Below are 11,752 nucleotides of genomic sequence, written 5' to 3'. Positions count from 1 at the left end.
TGCGCTCCGCCTGCTCCATCGCCATGGCGCCGAAACAAGCTAAGAAGGGGAAGAGTCCTCTGTCTCTTCCAGCTGCGCCTCCGTCCTTTGCGCCGGTGCTCGGCCGGTCCCGGGTGCTCAACGACAAGGCCATGGACAAGGTGTGCCCGATGCTTGCTTCCAGCTTCAATGAGTGGGGGGAGACGGTGGCTTGGCCCGCGTCTCGCACTCGCACGGCTCAGACGGCCACCGAGGTCCCGATCTTCATAGATGCCCTGTGGGCTGGCCTGATTCCTCCCTTCTCCGCCTTCTTCAATGTTGTGCTTGAGCATTATCAGATCCACATGCTGCATCTCGACCCTCAGTCTATGACTCTTCTTGCTGTCTGCGCCTTTGTGTGCGAAGCCATGGTGGGCATCGCTCCTTCGGTGGCTCTCCTCCGTCACTTCTTCTCATTGCATCTGGCCGACCCTCAGCAATGCTCGGGGTGCGTGAGCTTCCAGGCCGTGGCTGCGACGGCGGGCGAGGGGATCGATTTCGAGCTTCCTCCATCCACGAGCGAATTCCGGACATGATGGGTGTTCGTCGATGCCGGTGTGCTCAGTCCTATGCTTCAGGCTTTGTCGGGGCCCACTGTTCCTAACTCTGGCTAGATCCATCAGCGGCTTGCAAGCCCCGGCCTTGCCCACGTCTGGCTCAGGTTGAGGTTGTTGAAGGATCGCGGCGTAACTGCACCGATGGTGGTGAAGGAATTCGTCCAACGCCGGGTCGCTCCGCTTCAGCGCCATTCTCGCCCAATGTGGACCTTGCTCAGCAACCAGGACCACATGAGGTTTCAGGAGTCCGGGCTCCTCCTCGGGACGCGGCGAACAGTGCTCAAGGTCCTGCCAGGTGTCTTTCTGCCGGCCGAACTGCCTGGGAAGAACTGTTTGCTGTACCGCTACAAGAATAAGGATGAATTTGTAAAGGACATGCCTCTCTTTGATGAATGGGGGCCGCGGCCGATCGGCCTAGAGGGGCCTCGTGAGAACCCCATCGTCGTGGTTCCCTTCCTTGCCCCTGATGCTGAGCTCGCCCCAAGTGACGGTGCAGGTGGGCGAGCTCAGGCGGAGGCCGGCGGCTCGAGTGCTGAGGAGCACGTGCCGAGTGGTGATCCTGGGGCATCGTCCTCGGGAGCCTGCCACTCCCCTCCTGAGGCGTCGATTGCTAAGGAGACGCTGCATGTGACTCCCGAGGCCAAGGCTCCAGGAGCCTCGAGAGGTCGTGGTGATACGGTGCCCGGCTGCTCGCCGCAACCAGGCACCCCTGAAGTTATTCTTCTGAGCTCTTCCTCGGCCCCGCTATGCACCCGCCGTCACGTCCAGCGCTTCGGTCGCCTTTGTGTGGACTTCGAAGAGCTCCGCAAGAGGAAGGGCTCCCCCAGCGGCAGCAACATCTTTGGACCGCTGAAGCGGAGGAAGTACATCTGTGGCTCTCTGTGTACTGCTTTCTTCTTCTGACGCCAGTCTTTCAGGGCTCCTTCCACCGAGGCTGCTGAGTCTCCTGAGAAACGGCCTCCCTCTTCCTTAACTCTTCCACCGGCCTCGAGCGCTCCGAGTCCACCGGTTGCCCCTGGAGTAGGGTTGGTTGAAGGGGCACTCCTGCCTTCCTGGCGCGCTGAACCTGCGGCCTCGTCGCTCCTCCCCCTTGGTCTGGCGTGGAGCCTGGCAGGCGTGCCCAAGACTCCTTCATTGGTCTTTGACGGCAACTTGTTGGCTTCGATCTTCAGCTCCTCTTCGAGCAACGAGCCCCAGCCGGCTTGGGCTTCTCGCGAGAATGGGCTGGTGTCGGGTGCGGCACCAGCCCCCAGCCCCCTGCCGAGGGGTGGCGCGCCGCTTGGTGCCCCGCCTGCAGCCCCCGAGGTGGAGGACGAAGAGGGCTGGGCATTCGAGCTTGAGCGTAGGCAGAGCGTGGTTCGCCATGAGCTCTTCCAGGAGGCGATGAACGCGATGAGCCAACTTGGTGAAGAACTCGCGAGTGTTGATTCACGTCTTGAGGCTAAAGGTCTTCGGCTGGCAGAGGAGCGGCGCAAGCTGAAGGTGGCCATCAACCTCGGCCGCTATCAGCATGACTTCGAGAACGCGAAGGCCGAGGCGTCTCTCAAGGTTTCCCATGAAGCCCGCTCACGAGCCTTGGAAGAGGCTCGCAAGGCTGATCGCCGACGCGAGGCTGCGGAGAAGCGCGCGTGGGAGCTCCAGGCCTGGAGCGCGTCTCTTGAGCAGCAAGCGGAGGCGCACAGGGCCGCCCTTGCGTTGCTGAGGGGGACGCCCGCGGAGGAAGAGGAGGTCCGGAAGCGTGAGGAGGCGCTGGCCCTGGAGGCCATGGAGCGTAGCCGCGAGCTCGAGCAACTGGAGACGAGGGAGCGTCAAGTGGCCCAAGCAGAAGACGCCGTCGGGGCTGGCGAGGCTGGAGTTGAGGAGGAGGTGAACTGCCGGGTGGCCGAGGTTCGCGCGGACCTGGAGGGCAGGTACGACCTGAAGCTGAAGCTCGCGGACATGGAGGACGAGGGCAGGTACGACCTGAAGCTGAAGCTCGCGGGCATGGAGGACGAGGGCAGGGCCGCTGCCCTCAGACCCAGGTTGGACGAGGCTGAGAGGCGCGCGGAAACCACGGCCGCCGCCCTGGTCACGGCGCAAGCGGACTTGGCCTCCGCCCGCGCCGAGCTGCGTTCCCTCCGGAGGCGGGTTGATGATGCTGAGGCCGTCGCGAGGCAGAACACGGAAGAAGTGCTTCAGCGACGCACACTGGAGCGCGAGCATACCCCTATACTTCAAGATCTCCGGAACAGGGCCAATATCGCCCTGGGCCATATCTGCGACGTGGAGGCGCCGGCCCCTCACTCGAATGACTATGCCAGCCACCTGACCTTCTTCACCGAGGTGGTGACGCGCCTGGAGGCCCGATCTGCCAGAGCTCACCAGCTTGTGGAGGAAAGGGGTCGTGGCCTGCTCGAGCGCGCTTTCTCCCGCGTCTTCAGCCACCTCCTGAATGCCGACCCTAACTTTGATTTTGATGCCGCCATCGCCCCCGTACCCACGGCCGTCCGAGGCGACCTAGCACGTTGGGTTGAGGACAATGTGGATGCGTTGGTCAGGGCCTTCACTTCTGAGGATGACGCGGTGGTGGTCGCCGCAGACGAAGGCGACGTGGTTGACGACGGCATCGGGGGCGTCGCCGATGGCGGCGATAATGCCGATGAAGACGATGACGATGCGAGTGACGCATCCACGGGTGACGCGGCGAGCGACATTTCTGGCTGATCCCTTGTTCTCCTGTCATTTCACCCCGCGCACAAACTCGGGCGTGGCCCTTGAAAAACTTGTGAGAGCATTTTGAGAGGGGGAGCCCCTCGTGTAAGCAAACTGCAGTTTTTACTTTTCCATGCGATGTGAGTTTGTGTCCTCGTGAACTTGTGAATCCTGATGCAAGTTTTCTATCTTGGTTTACCTTAGTCAGTGCCAGCTTTGAGCTGGGCTGCAATGTGTCGAGTTCCTGAGAACCTTGCGGAGCTTGTTGCCCCGTTGGAAGGGGCCCCACGTGAGGTGAGCGCCAATTGTAGCGTTAGCACGCGCTTGGCGCGCGCGTGCTTCGCGCAGTCCCGCTCGCGAGGAGCTCGTGGGGGAAAGGCGACGAACATGAGTCCCACACTAAACGAGATCCAGAAGGCAAGAAATTGCTCAAACGAGAAAAGGCTCCCCCCACGCGCATCGATAAAAACTCAGCTTCAACTCAAATCCAGATCCAGAAAGCAAAGCTATAGAAAGAGAGATCCAAAGCAAAAGGCCGCGTCCGGCACCTAGTCTAGTCTTCTGGTCTTCAAGTCTTCTCACCAGCGTGGAGTTAAGTGCTGCCACTAGGCGTGGGAGGGAGCCCCAGGGCCTGAGGCCGGCACCCCTGAGACTCCGGGGCGTGTACAGCCCCAACTCATTATTACGTGAGAGTGTCACGAGCGGCGAGCTTCACAGGCACTGGGCCTTCTTCACAGGTACCGGCCTTGCTTCATATCGCCAGACGAGGGCCTCGCCTTGCTCCACTCTTGACCTCCTCTGAGTCGACCGGTCACCAGGACGACACAGAGGAGGGAAAGAGGATGCCAGAGGTTCCCTCGGCGACCACAGGTCCTCTGCCCGGGGAAAGGTTGTTGAGGCCTCCCCGGCAGAGGGCCTACCTCCGGGAGTCGTCAGGCATCGCACGCCGCGGGGAGGGGCCTTGCTCCTGGCTCCCTCTCGATGGCCCCCAGCGTGTCTCCCTTGTTGGGATGGATGCCGCCGTGCCTGGGTCGTCGATCGACGCTGCAACCTGATTCATCTGTAGTCCATGGTTAGCATAAGCCTATTCCTGAGAGACTAGCGGTACCCTGTAGTTGCCGCTGCCGGCGCGATCGTTGTGGTTCTCCGTTGGTTCTTGGAAGTCTTCGGCTCCTAGCGCCCCCTCTCCCCAGTCTTCTCCAGTGAATGGGCTGAGGTCGTCCTCTGGTGCGTACCCTTGGTCTATCATGCAGGGCACGTAGGCTTCCGGGGCCGTCACCCCGAACACCTCGCCGTGGTGCCCCACGCTCCATGTTGCCCTGCCCACGACGGCGTCCTGGGGATGAAAATACGACATCCAGCCGGGACCATGGGGGACGACGCTTGCGCTTGTGCTTGTCGAGGGTGGCATGGGGGAGTTGGAGCCCCCTACGCCGCCGGTCGTGCTGATGTTGATGAAGCCCCCGGGCGTAGTCGATGGCGCGCAGACGTGGTGAGGTTCGCCGCGCGGCCCTGCAGTGGCCTAGGGAGGAAGTCTATAGCAGAAGGGTGGTGCTCCCGACGCTGCTGCGTCCAACAGCTCGGCAACACGCTCGAGCAGCGTGTCCCGGCCGCTCTCCATCAGCCTGCATCGTAGCAGCTCCCTTGCCACGGTGAGCGCTGCCCGCATGTTTGCTTGCTCCCGCCGTGAGTGCGGTGCCGTCGCTGCGGCATGACTCGCCGCTCTCGCCGCGGCTCGTACCTGTCGTGGGGTGAGGGTGGATGATGCCTGGCCGCGCTGCCCGCGCCCGGCGGGGTTTGGCGGCGCCCGTGCCGCTTGGAGTGCAGGGTCGAGACCTTCATGGGCAGGCGGCGCTGACCGGGCCGGCCAGGCTGCCCACCGGCTGGAGCCGGCCCTTGAATCGCCAGACATCGTGGCTGGGGAGCGTCGGCGAGCTGGTTGGCGGAGAAGAAGCTCCGGCGCACCCCTACCTGGCACGCCAAATGTCGGATATGGGGTTCCGGCAAACCCTTAAGGTTCAAACACTGGGGTGCGCGCGAAGTCTCTTCCTCCTACCGATCTACGCTCAAGCTCGATAGGATCTCGCGGATGAACTCGACGAACTAGCAACACAGAAAGATACGGGGTTTATACTGGTTCGGGCCACCGTTGTGGTGTAATACCCACTCCAGTGTGGTGGTGGTGGATTGCCTCTTGGGCTGATGATGAACAGTACAAGGAAAGAACAACCTCCTGAGGTTGAGGTGTTCTTGTGCTTGTGAACTTGTGTCTTGAGGATTCTATCTCTACTGTGGTGGCTAGCTCTACTTATATAGGCCCTGGTCCTCTTCCCAAATATCAAGCGGGAAGGGAGCCAACAACGGTGGGCAAATTTGAAGGGGGACAGCTAGTACAAGCTATCCTGACAAAAGCGGTCTTCGCCTGCGAAAAGCTCTGGGGTGACGCCGTCTTGGGCTCCACGATGACCTCCGCCTTGCCGTCCTCCTGGTCGTGGTCTCGTTGCACCAATATGGCAACATTTGCCTGATGCCTCGGTACTCTTCGCCTGCGCCGGCCTCCTTAGCACCAAAGAGGAGATAGAGACGCTGCGCACACTGGCGCCCGCCTGGCACCTGCATGGTACCGTTCGTCATGGCTCACGTCACGACAGCCTCGTGAGGTTTGCCTCGCCTTGATATCTCCGCTCCTCGTGAGCCTGCCTGGCTAGGCCGCTCCAGAGGAGGTCTTGCATCGTCCTCCTCGCGAGGCTTGGACCCTCATGAGGGTCTTGGGTGCCTTGTTGACGAAGATGGGCCGCACGGCCTGCTGCTTAGCAACGCCGTGGGCCACAGGCAGGCAAGTATGGGGACCCCCGTTCCCAGAACGCCGACAGGCACACCTGGCATGTGTGGTACCGTCAAAAATACACATATTACTTCGTGTACCTCAAAGCCTCTCAGCAGGCTCATGAAAGCTTCATGCAACCTGCTTTTGGCGGATGAAATCTTCTCAACCACCGTACCCATTAGCGTACGATGCGCTTCTGAGATAGCCGCTTGCTCCAGAAGATTCTTCAGTGCGTCTGGTCGCGCACCGGACAGTCCCGGACTCTTTTTGTGGCTCTCCTTAGGAGCCGAATACTCCGGACTTCGGGTGGCCGAAGGGTTACCTTCTGGCCTTGGCGGATCAGGAGAAATCCTTCGTGACGACACCTCAGGGTTGCCCGCTTCACGAGGCGGGGAGGCGCGGGGAGGCGTTTCGCTTTCCATCATCTCCGGAAGAAGATCCCCCGAAGACGAACTCTGTTGAGAAGGGCTACGATCCGAACTACAAGAAATATGTCTTGGTTATTATTCTCAGAAATGAAGCAGGGTATATTTACTATAAAGTACTTTTGTTTACTTACAGCTCGGTGGAGGGCTGGCACCCTCGCGGGTACTGTGCGGTAAGGATGCCCTCCGGGGTAGGGCCCTCTGGCAAAGGTTTCTTCCCTCGCTTGGAGATCATTGCTTCCAAGTCTTCAGAGGCGGTCCTCTTCCTTCCCTAGGGAGAGGGAATTTTAGATTCTTCTCCCCGGTTATCCTCCTTCGCGGAGGCACTAATTCCCCCGGTTTGGATGAATAATGAGTGAGGCTCGCTTTCGGCTTCTTTGTTCCTCCCTTTATCTTCCCCTATTGGCGCTTGATAGGGCGCAAGCTCAAGCATCCTGGCTAGTACGGGATCCGGTGAGCCTTCAGGAAGGGGGGCCGAACACCTGATCATTTTCTCCTTTTTTATCCAGCCCTTGTCAAAAGGCGACTTTTCAGAATGATGTTGTGGTAAATTAAAAGACAACGTGTTCGGCCGCGGAATTACTTACTTGGGTGTCTGGACGATTGCAGTTCAGACCCGCATCCTCGGTGGTGTCCGGACACTTTATTCGTGATCCGAAGAACAATCCATACATCTCTTCGAGCGTCACGCCGAAGAATTGCTGAATAGTTCACGACCCTTCTGGGTTGAACTCCCACATACGGAGAGGTCGACGTTTGCAAGGCAGGGCCCGGCGAACTAGCATGACTTGCATTACCTTGACAAGGTTGATATCGCTCTGGAGGAGATCTCGGATGCGACTCTGCAGTGTTGGCACGTCATTTGTTGGCCCCCAGTCCAGCCCCTTGTTGACCCACGATGCCAGTTGTGGCGGGGGGGCCGAACGGAAGGCGGGGGCGGCCTCCCACTTAGTACCTCGGGGAGCTGTGATGTAAAACCACTCCCGCTGCCATAAATTGGACGTCTCCGGGAAGGAACCCTTTGGCCATGGAGAATCCGCGCCTTTGCTTATTATGGCACCTCCGCACTCTGCGTGTTGCCCCTCAATTATCTTCGGCTCCACATTGAAGGTATTGAGCCATAAGCCGAAGTGTGGGGTGATGCGGAGGAAGGCTTCACACACGACGATGAACGACGAGATGTGAAGGATGGAATCCGGAGCCAGATCATGGAAATCGAGCCCGTAGTAGAACATAAGCCCTCTAACGAAGGGATCAAGACTAAAGCCTAGCCCTCGGAGGAAGTGGGAAATAAATATGACACTCTCGTTGGGTTCGGAGTGGGGATGACCTGCCCTCGAGCAGGCGGCCTGTGCGAGATTTCGGTGGTCAGATACCTGGCTTCTCTTAGCTTCTTGATATCCTCCTATGTGACAGAGGAGGGCATCCACCGACCTTGAAGGTTGGATCTAGACATGACTGAAGGTCTGAAGCGCCTAGCCTGAGCCTTGGGTGTTGGAACTCGAGGTGGGGGAAGGATTCGATTGAGCACGAGAAGAAAAGGACAGGCCTTGGCCCCTTTATAAAGAGGGTGAATATCAAGCGTCCTTCGTGTGGCCATTTGGAACTTGCCTAAAATCGAGGAGTCATACCAACAGGCACGATTGGGTTACCCACACCCGTATTGATGAGAATCCCGTGAAAAGAGGGACACGATATCTGCTTCGACAGGACGTGCTAATAAAACCACCTCGCAACACGTGCAGTGACAGGCACGGGAAAAACGGTTCGTCATGACCAGACCACGGCAGAACGTCATGCTATGAAAAGCTATCAGCAGATTGGATTTGTGGAAATATTTTTCTTTCTACGGTGGTATGTGGAATTTGTTTTGCAGAGCCGGACATTATCCTCGTGTTCAAAATCTTCTATGGAGTATTCGGAGGAGAAACCCGCCTTGTAATGCCGAAGACAATCTACGCGCCGGACTCATCGTCATTGAAGCCTGGTTCAGGGGCTACTGAGGGAGTCCTGGAGTAGGGGGTCCTCGGACAGCCGGACTATATCCTTTGGCCGGACTGTTGGACTATGAAGATACAAGATTGAAGACTTCGTCCCGTGTCCGGATGGGACTCTCCTTGGCGTGGAAGGCAAGCTTGGCAATACGAATATGTAGATCTCCTCCCTTGTAACCGACTTTATGTAACCCTAGCCCCCTCCGGTGTCTATATAAACCGGAGGGTTTAGTCCGTAGGACAACAACAATCATACCGTAGGCTAGCTTCTAGGGCTTAGCCTCTACGATCTCGTGGTAGATCAACTCTTGTAATACTCATATCATCAAGATCAATCAAGCAGGAAGTAGGGTATTACCTCCATCGAGAGGGCCCGAACCTGGGTAAACATCGTGTCCCCCGCCTCCTGTTACAATCCGCCTTAGACGCACAGTTCGGGACCCCCTACCCGAGATCCGCCAGTTTTGACACCAACAGCCCCACCGTCTCCTAAATCGTTAACACCGACGTCCGAGGCCTCGCCGTCGTCCTCCGTGTGCTTTGGTGCGCTCGCCGCGGTGCCACCCTCTCGCTTTATCAACATGGTCAACAAACAAGAGGAATCGGGAGAGGCCTGTACATGGAGAGGATGATAGTAGGGGCCCACCATGTCCATGGCCGTACGCAAGCAAGTTCCTCATTTTTTGTTATATACTCCATTGTCAATGTATAGAAAAAGAAAATGTTTCCTCCTAGTGGTTTGCTGACATCTGGGACCAGCGACATTGTCAGCGTATAGTCAATAGACAAGAGAACAGCACAAGATCGGCTGACACCTGGGACGTAACTGCTCGAGCAGTATTTTTTTTGTTATTGTTGAGACGGAGCAGGCTTATATTTTACGTTCACCACTTGACCAACCCAGCTATTTTTTCTTTGTGAAAATGGCTAGCCTAGTTTATTTTTTTCTGAAGAATACCCTATCCAGGCCTACTTATTTTTCTCCGCCCTGCTGGGCTGCAACTCTTTCAGGATGGCTGCAAATCTTAAAAGTAATATGAAATGGGCTATAAATATAAAACACACACGACAAATTGGCAATTACTTTCAAATTTCCAAAAAAATTCACATTTTCATATTCCAATTTCACTGTGCTTTAACCTAATTTAAGTATATCTTCAAAGTACTTTAAATCTGGCTCAACATTTCGGTATTAAAAATAGTTTGGACCCCACCGAAATATGCGAAATTTTGTTTAAATTTTTAACCTTGGCCCTCGCCAACAAAAAAACAGACTGCAATAAATTGCATAAGAAGTTGCAATGAGATGTAAATTATTTTAAAAATAGGGAATGGTCTGACTTGTGGGCCTATTAAGTTATTGCGTATGCAAGATTTTTTTACTTATTATATACATCAACAAACGATTCTAGCAGACGTGACCGTTGGATGTCAATCCAAGGGCCGTCGTGCTTCTTCAATCTCTGATCTTCTTGCTCCAGCCGCCAAATCCAGCACCGACGAGACCGCCTGCTCCCGCCTCCCGTGGCCGGCTGTGCTGCCGCGCAGTCCTCACCGCCCCCTACTACTCCCACCGCCAGTCAAGCCATCCCTCTACTCACCCACATCCCTCCACTGTTGTGGCTATGCCGCCTCCGGGTCATCCCTTCTTGGGTCTCGCTGTCATCCATCACATTGGTGTTCTCGGCACGGCGTGGTCAACATTGTCAACAAACGACAACATCGGAAGAGGGATGTACATGGAGAGGCTAACAGTTGGGACCCACATGGTCCATGGCTGCACGCAAGCAAGTACCTCCTTATTACGCCAAAAAGAATGAATCCTCCCCATGACAGCTGGGACCCACCAGCTATATCTTGGCATGGAAGGAAGTGCCTCCTTATTAAGTGAAAAATAACGAGTGCTCCCCATGATAACTGGGGCCCACCAGATTTGGAGGCTGACTTGTGGGCTGTGGCCCTACTAAGTTGACGCGTACGCAGGGCTTTGTCAACTTAGTCAACAAACGATTCTATCATCATTGGCCATTAGATTGTTAACATCCAACGGTCGTCCTGCTTCTTCAACCTCTGATTTTCTTACTCCAGCCGTCCAAACCACCGCGTGCTCCTACCTCCGGTGGCCGGTTGTGCTGCCGCGTAGGCCTCACCGCCCCTTACTACTCCCACCACTAGCCAGGCCATCCCTCTACTCACCCACACCCCCTGTTATTCTACAGCGATGGCAGCCTCACAACGCAGCCGAACCAGTCAACCCTCGTACTACCCTCCGTGTGTTCCCTGGCTCCGGGTCGTTCCCTTCCTAGGGCGTGCCGTCGTACACCACCTTGGTGCTCTCAGACGGTACGGCGTCGTCAACACGATCAACGAACGACAACCATCAGAAGAGGATTGTACGTGGAGAGGCTGACAGCTGGGTCCATGGCCGCACACAATGAAGTGCCTCCTTATTACGCACAAAATAATGATTCCTCCACCTGGCAGCTTGGACCCACCGGAAGGGCCTCTGTATTTCGCGAAAAAAACATTCCCCCGACAGCTGGGACCCACCAAGTTGAAGCGAAGGTAGCATTATCTGTCTGGCCGCTGATGTCGCTTGAAGCTACGTCGGTATTTCCCCAAAGAGGAAGGAATGATCCACCACAGCGGCGTTAGGTATTTCCCTCAGATATGAAACCAAGGTTATCGAACCAGTAGGAGAACCAAGCAACACAACGTAAACAGCCCCTGCACACGGATAACAAATCCTCGCAACCCGGCGTGTTAAAGGGGTTGTCAATCCCTTCTGGGGTACGGCGCCTCAAGATAGGCAAACGGACATGAGATAAATTTGTAGTAAATTGATAGATAGATCACAAATAAAATAAATAGAAATAAAACGCAGCAAGGTATTTTTATATTTTTGGTTTAATAGATCTGAAAATAAATGCAAGAGAAAAGTAGATCGCAAAGGCAAATATATGAGAAGAAAGACCCGGGGGGCGTAGGTTTCACTAGTGGCTTCTCTCGACAAAAATGTCAAACGGTGGGTGAACAAATGAATGATGGGCAATTGACAGAACTTCAAATAATAATGACGATATCCAAGCAATGATCATTATATAGGCATCACGTCCAAGATTAGTAGACCGACTCCTGCCTTCATCTACTACTATTACTCCACACATCGACCTCTATCCAGCATGCATCTAGTGTATTAAGTTCATGGAAAAATGGAGTAATGCAATAAGAACGATGACA

This window comes from Aegilops tauschii, chromosome 7 (genome assembly GCF_002575655.3).
Source record: "Aegilops tauschii subsp. strangulata cultivar AL8/78 chromosome 7, Aet v6.0, whole genome shotgun sequence".
NCBI classification, from domain to species: domain Eukaryota; kingdom Viridiplantae; phylum Streptophyta; class Magnoliopsida; order Poales; family Poaceae; genus Aegilops; species Aegilops tauschii.
The sequence above is the reverse complement of the archived record's forward strand: the minus strand, read 5'-3'. Positions refer to the sequence as shown.